The sequence below is a fragment of the Trachymyrmex septentrionalis genome, unplaced genomic scaffold (genome assembly GCF_001594115.1).
Source record: "Trachymyrmex septentrionalis isolate Tsep2-gDNA-1 unplaced genomic scaffold, Tsep1.0 scaffold30, whole genome shotgun sequence".
Lineage (NCBI taxonomy): Eukaryota > Metazoa > Arthropoda > Insecta > Hymenoptera > Formicidae > Trachymyrmex > Trachymyrmex septentrionalis.
The window spans coordinates 844629-851957 of NW_017305463.1; the positions used below are offsets into that span (position 1 = coordinate 844629).

General features: G+C 30.0%; 1 pseudogene; it reads right to left on the reverse strand.

Annotated features, from left to right (window-relative positions):
* The window catches only part of LOC108749586, an 8813-nt pseudogene extending 1782 nt beyond the window's left edge, over nt 1–7031 (reverse strand).
* Between the last annotated feature and the right edge of the window lie 298 nt (nt 7032–7329).

Genomic DNA, 7329 nt, shown 5'->3' on the forward strand with positions numbered 1-7329 from the left:
ATATATATAATATTATATATTAGAAATTATGTAAGTCTTTTTGCAAATTCATTGTATTTGTTATAATATAAAAGTTTGAGTTAAATCGTACTAATTTATTCACATTTCCAACGTACAGATAATAGGATAAATAATTTATATTTGTAAATATATAAAGAATAGTATATATGTATTTATCTTTTATTTATTATATTATCTTACCTATATAAAAAATTATATGAAATTATTGGCGTAACTGTATACTTTTTAATAAATTAATGAAACTGTCAAAGAAAATAATGATTATTACATTTGCAATTATCAAACACAATTATCATAAAAAGAACGATGTAATAATAACATCTACATTTTACACATACATCGTACACAACTTCGCTTACGAGAAAATCTCATAAAGTGTTAAATTTTGATTTTATTAAAACTTTGTATACATATAGCTTACTATTTGGTAAGTATCTGGATTTAGAAAACATTAGTCACTGTTTAAAAATCGGATTTTTAAAGGATTTAAAAATTACCTTTCGTGTGTCAAGCGGTTTTTTTTTTATATAGCTCAAAAACTATTTAAAAATACATGTATCTTATATAAAAACATATGTATCTCATTTAAAAATTTTGCAATAAAATTATCCCTATTCATGCACATCAATAATATTTTAAGAAAACAGTTATTAAAAAAAATGTTTTTATTAAAAAACAAGTTTTTAAAAATTATACTTCAGATTAGAGGACCCCTCTATTGACCTTGATCGTGACAAATGTTGTCAAGATGACGACCCTGAGTAACCTCCATGAGGCTGAACAATAAATTTCAGCCATCACTCATTATTTATTAAAAAGTTATTAACAAAAGAAATTAAAAAAGAATAACGTTTTATTTCAATATTTTCATGCGGAGAGACTCCCACCCTATCTTTCCTCCTATTTGGGAGCGTATGACTTTCCAAAAAATGGTCAATCTCAAAAATTCGTGTGCTCCTTGGCAGAGAAGGTGGGGTAGTAGTCACTTCGCGTGGAAGTCGTACTTTCCCAAGGAGGGGAGGAGTGGGCCGTAGAAATCGTGCGCCACCAAGCAGGAGGCGAGGAGGGGTGGAAATCACTTCGCGTAGAAATCGTGCGCTCCCAAGCAGGCGGGGACATGGGGTGAGAGTCGCTTTGTGTGAAAAGTTGTAAAATATTTGTATATATTTTAAAGTAGAAAATATCTGTTTCATACAGTAGAAAAGAGATATTATTTTTCAAACTTCTTTTCTTCATAACTTCTTAAGGAATAACGAGCGACAGCTAAAACTTGTTGGAAGTCACTCGAGGTCATGACCTTGACAACATATGTCAAAGTCATTGGGGAGGGGGGAGTCCTTAATCTGAAGTATTACCAAAAATATTATTGACGTAGATGAATAGAGATAGTTTTATTGTAAAAATTTGGTATAAAACATTTTTTGATACCTTGAATAATTTTTAAGATATAACGAAAAAAAATTAAAAACCGCTTTACATGTGATTTACTCTTTAAAATTGTTTTTAGAGAGTACAGTAACTGATATTTTTTAACTTCATCTATTTACAGCTACATATATACAAAGTTTCAGTAAAATCAGAATTCGATTATCAATCGAAGTAATATTTTTCGCAATAACATTATTATAGCAGCTTTTCAGATGATTATTAAGAACAAATAATGAATATTCTTACTAGATGTTTATTAGCATAAAAAAATATTAAATTATTTGTATACAATTCTAATATGTGATATTACTGTTCTGGTTCTGTGCATACATACGTTTCAAGTCTGAAAAAATTCGAAACGCGGTTTGTGAAATCAGAAATATATATAAATTTATATTAAATAATTATTTAATTAATTAATTAAAGCATTTAAGACCTACTTCTCAATCAAAAATAGGAATTCTTCATACTTAATTAGAATTATTTTCTCTTTAATCCTATTTCAAATTGTATTTGTTTTTAATTTTTCTCATATAATTTGACTGACTATTACTAATTAAAAAGAACACTGCGATAAAAACGAGGGGTTGGTCACTGAGATAATTTTTGTACAAGGATAGGTAATTCAGCGGCAATCCATCAAAATTTTTTGAGTAATACAAGGTAATTTTTGAATCTAAATAATCATTAACATTCTCAAGTAATCTTTGATTACTAACCTACTAGGAAATCCTAAGTAATCTTAGGATAATATCAAATAATTTGTAGGTAATTCTGGGTATTTAAAGTAGTCTCAGATAATCTGAGGTAATCTAAGATAATCTACGATTTTTTAAATTAGTGAACGTCATTGACGAGCATTTTATATCTTTTTAGAAAAAAGAGTTACCAGTCGTAGAGAATTCTCTCTATCAATGACACGTTAAGGGACACCATTTATGCTGATTGCATTTATTGCCGTACGCAAGTATTAAATTTGCTAAATTATCAAAATGTCTCTACATTTTACAAAATTTAGTCAAATCCTCTCTACATGATTTTTGCTTAAATGTTCCTACGAATAAGGAGAATTCCCTACGGCAACATTGCTTTTTACAATAATATATTAATCATATATTTAAAATAAAATTTCTGTTTTAAAATTTAGAAGTTTTTAAATGATCGCTGAAAGATGATATTCAAGAAATTGAAAATAGATATATATATTTTTTTTATGATTTTATTAATATATAGGGTGTTAATCCTTTAATTATTTCTCAATCTGATAGAAAACTGATCATAAAACAATTCAAAAAAGGTAAAAAAAAATTTTAATTATGCCAGAGAGGACTTGCATAATAATTAAGTACATACATATAAAAATTTTCAGATATTTGTTTCGCAAATGTACCTTTTTATTTATACTAAATTACCCTTTTATTAACTTAATTAGTAGTAAAATTTTTAATTTAACACAATACTAATTGTAAGTTGTAAGATATCATTTAAGAGTTTGTGTCACTATTGGTGTTTTTTAAAATATTTTTTATTTTATAATATACTTATTGAGCGTTAACATAACATGGCAGACATTGCACTGGTATATCATGCTAAAGTTTGATCCCAGTAGGAACCAAAATATTTCCGCTCGTGTCTCCTCTCGGAAAAGGCCGGCAACCTTTCAAGAGTATCCTTGCCCATAGAAACACCTCTCGAAAAATCCGTCGTTTGGAACCGACATTAAAACTGTAGGTCCTATATGCTCGTGGCAATTGAATAATCAGCGTGCGCACCATAAGCGTATGTGAAAGATGTAACACACGCTAATATAAGAAAAAGAAGAAGAAGAAAATATCTATTAATATTTATATTTAATTGGATATTCTTTTGTTAAAAAATTTCAAGCGTTACGAATAATCGAACTTATTACTATCTATATACTTGTATAATATATATTTTGTTTACGAAATTTTTCTATTATTTTGTTTCTGTATGCAATAAATATTTGTTTTGTAAAATTGCGTTTTTTTCTTAAGTAAAAATCTAAAATCGATGTTCTTGAAAATACTTATCATAAAGTGGTCTATAAAAATATTCTGGAGTGATCTGAAAAAATAATACTTTACTCGTATAAAGTAATCTTTGATGAGCAAAGTAAATTTGGAAAAATCTTGGGTAATTTCAGAAAATGTGACGTAATTTTAAATACTCTAAGCTAATATAAGGTAGTATTTAATAATCTGGAATAATTTCGGAAAAGTAATCCATATCAAGGGCAATTTTATACACTATAACTGCTAGTGACCAATCCCTCGGATAAAAATGGATACTTGTTTTGATTTTGAAATGCTAATTTTTTAAAATTGCTGCATGTTCAATGCATTTCTTTACAGAAATTTAATTTATATATTACTGAAAGATATTAATTAATTACTTACTTGAAGTATTAAAGGAACTGAACAACATTTTATTATTTAAAATACGTAATTAATTACTCTTTTTTAGTAAAATTGACCAATATTAGATTTCTCCAAATGTTGTATATAATTGTATATAAGTGTGTATATAATTTGATAGAATAAATTTGAAAAATATAACATGCAATAGTATTCAAGTTGTCTATAATATCTATAATATTGAATAAAAAAAACAAATGCATCTGGAATACACTTTTATATACATACATACTTTTACATACAAACAATTATGACGAATTAAATATCAATTTTGTAATGTATTTTTAATATAGAAGTTAATATTTTAATTTTTTTTATACAAAATGTAATTTATATTAAATATACACATATATATATTGAAAAATTTAATTCACATTTATTTATGCATTATATAAACAAGTTTTGTAGATAAAACATAATTTTATGCCAATATTATATATAACTTATTATAGGTGTACCTTATTATGTACATATCTTTAGAATACATACTCTCTGAGATATACAAAGTTTATCAATTAAGTTTATCATTCATCAAAACTGTATAATAATGCGATTAATCTAATGTAATGTGAAGGCATAAAGTATTATTATTTGAATCAAAAGAGTTTCTTGAAGCACACAAATGAATAGAATATATAGATAACATTGCTGTGTTGTAACTGATACACGACAGGTGCCTGCTGTTTCGAAACTGCACTTGTAAATAAACTTGATTCATATTTTAATGTATGTGTGCGCGCGCGCGCGCGCGCGCGGGTGAGATCAGTATACGTTTTCTTAACATAAAAATTGAATTTTCTATAAACTGTTTTATTAAATAATTTTATACAAACACTTAAAATATTATAATAAATAATAATTGTACTTTTCCATATTTGTTAAAAATTCTGCTTTTATTTCTGCTTTTATATCATTCCTACTTTTATATTTTGTTTCAATGAAATTTGATTGACTTAAATAATTTACTTAATAGAAAATTTATGACATATGTTGACAATATTCTGTATCGAAAGTTGCAAACAAAATATAGCACAGGAGCACGCGGATAAATAGCTGCAAATACTTATTTCTCATGTCACGCAAAGCAATACCGTGCGACACGATAGGATCTCATTTGCTAAATATAATTTTCTCGCGCTTTGCGTATGTGTATGTGCGACCTCGCTAAACTAGTAAACAAAATCTGTTTGTCGACATGACAGTGAATCAACATACAAATGTACATAAAAATCTGTTAATAGTCTTGTAATTCATGTTACTTGTATAGCTTTGAAACAAATTTAAAGTAGCGAGATATTAGCATAGATTATTACAGATATCAGTAAAATATATCTTCAAAAGTTCTCAGCGAAATATATATATTTAGATTAACTAATATAATATTGAGAATTCTTCCTTCTATTTTATATATTTAGCGATTTAAAAGTATAACAAAAAGTATCAAATACATTATGGCAATTTTTGAAATTCAATATTTCACTTAAACATCTTACATGAAATGTGACATAAATGTATTAAAAGCTAACAATATTAATATACATATGAATGTATAAGTTTAGGATATGGGTTATCTGGTCATTTTTATTAATTTCTAAAGTTTCTTAGTAATAAAATCTATTTGTATCTTTTTTTTTTAAATCGTGTCAAAACTATTAAGCTGTACGACTTGTATTGTTTAATATTTATTGTAGTTTTACTTATCGTAATTATTTCTGTAAAAAACATTCCGTTTATTTTATTTTAAAATGTTATTTCATTATATAATTCATAATGGGAAGAAATAATCACATGAAACATAAATAATATACAATAATGCAAGCATAATAATTTTATTATTATATCCATGTCATCAGAATTGAGAGGTCATATAATCAAATCTATAATTTAGATGTGTAAACGGAATGATTTTTTCGATATTTTCAATTTCTTTGCTTGGGTATGATGAAGAACGTTCATAACACCAAAAATAATAAGTCTTGTCATAATCATCGAAAGTTGTGATGTGTGCAGGTACGTATGTCATAGAAAACTCACATAAGTTTTCGGATCTCCACTTGCAATCCCTCGCAATTTCCAGTAAAATTGGTTCTGTCAAGCATCTGACGTAGCACGTTCTCACAGGACTCCCTCGTATCTGTTGGCATTCACGCACGTGTACCGTAGGCGTTATCACGACTACCGAATCACTCCATTATCGCAGCGCGTTGCTCACCGAGTCACATATTGACAGCACATACATCCTTTTACGCAAGTGAGTTGTCCAGCTCTGGACCGAGCAGCCCTCGAAGAACATCTCCGGATGCGTCGATCTTTGAGGCTGTCACGAGTCTCGCGCCCCTTTTCTTGCCTCTTTGTGGATATATATTCCTCGATAAAAAACATTCGTACATACACTATTGTATAAGAGTTTTCTTCTGTAGTCTTAGACTAATTATTAGACATAAACGGAAGCCGACGTAATCGAAAGAGCTCGTTTCCGCGTTTGAGCGAAGCCGCACAATGTGTGATAGTCGTCGATCATACATTTTAACGTCCTTTTTCCACGGTCATGATTCCTCTTTACGTGAATTCGCGACATATTCGTCCATTCGACATTCGTTTGCTCGTACATGAGAGCGATTCATTACAAGTTCGCTGTGATTCCAGGGACGAGTTCTCATCGGCGCATTCGCAATGTGAGAAAATTGTCAAGATCCGCTGCGCTGTCGCACGCAAGCCCAAGCTCTCGATGAATCGCGGCAGAGCAAGCTCCAAAGATTTTCGAACCTCCAAGTCAATTTTGTGATTATCTCTTTCTTCCATTCACACAGCGCTTTGTCTTTTTCTTTTGCTCTTTCACCATGGAGATATATCAAACAAATCCTGGTTCGCGAGTTCGCTTTCCTTCAGCTGATGAAATGAACAGAAATCTTGCTCCTTTAAGAGAACTGCATTATCTTTCTTAAAGAACGATGACTCGATCGGAATGAGATGAGACCCAGAGAAGAAAAGAGAATTAGAAAGTGAAGGAGAGAATATAGTGCAATAGGAAGATGGAGGTGATCAAATAGAGATACGGGAGAAAACAGAGGAGAAGCAAAGACGAATGAAGGAGAGAAAAAGGCACCTTGGAGCAGACGCGTACTCAGCAAAGCTTGCAGCGTGGCGGGTCGACCGCGACTGAATCGTTGTCGAGTCGACTGGGGTCGAGCTTGAATGAGCGAGCGTACCTCGGGTTCGTGAGTGGGAGAAAGAGAGAGACAAACGTCGGGCAAAGGGACGAGGATAGAGGGGTATAGATGTGTAGCGTTGAGGGGGAGAGCTTGAATCACATAACCAATGCCACCAGCGAAATTTTCTAAAAATTATGCTTGCAATTTTTAGAGAAACTCATACTTGTCGGAGTAATAACTTTAAGCTGTCCTAAGGCAGCTACCCTTCTTCTATGTCATATTTACAATTGAGC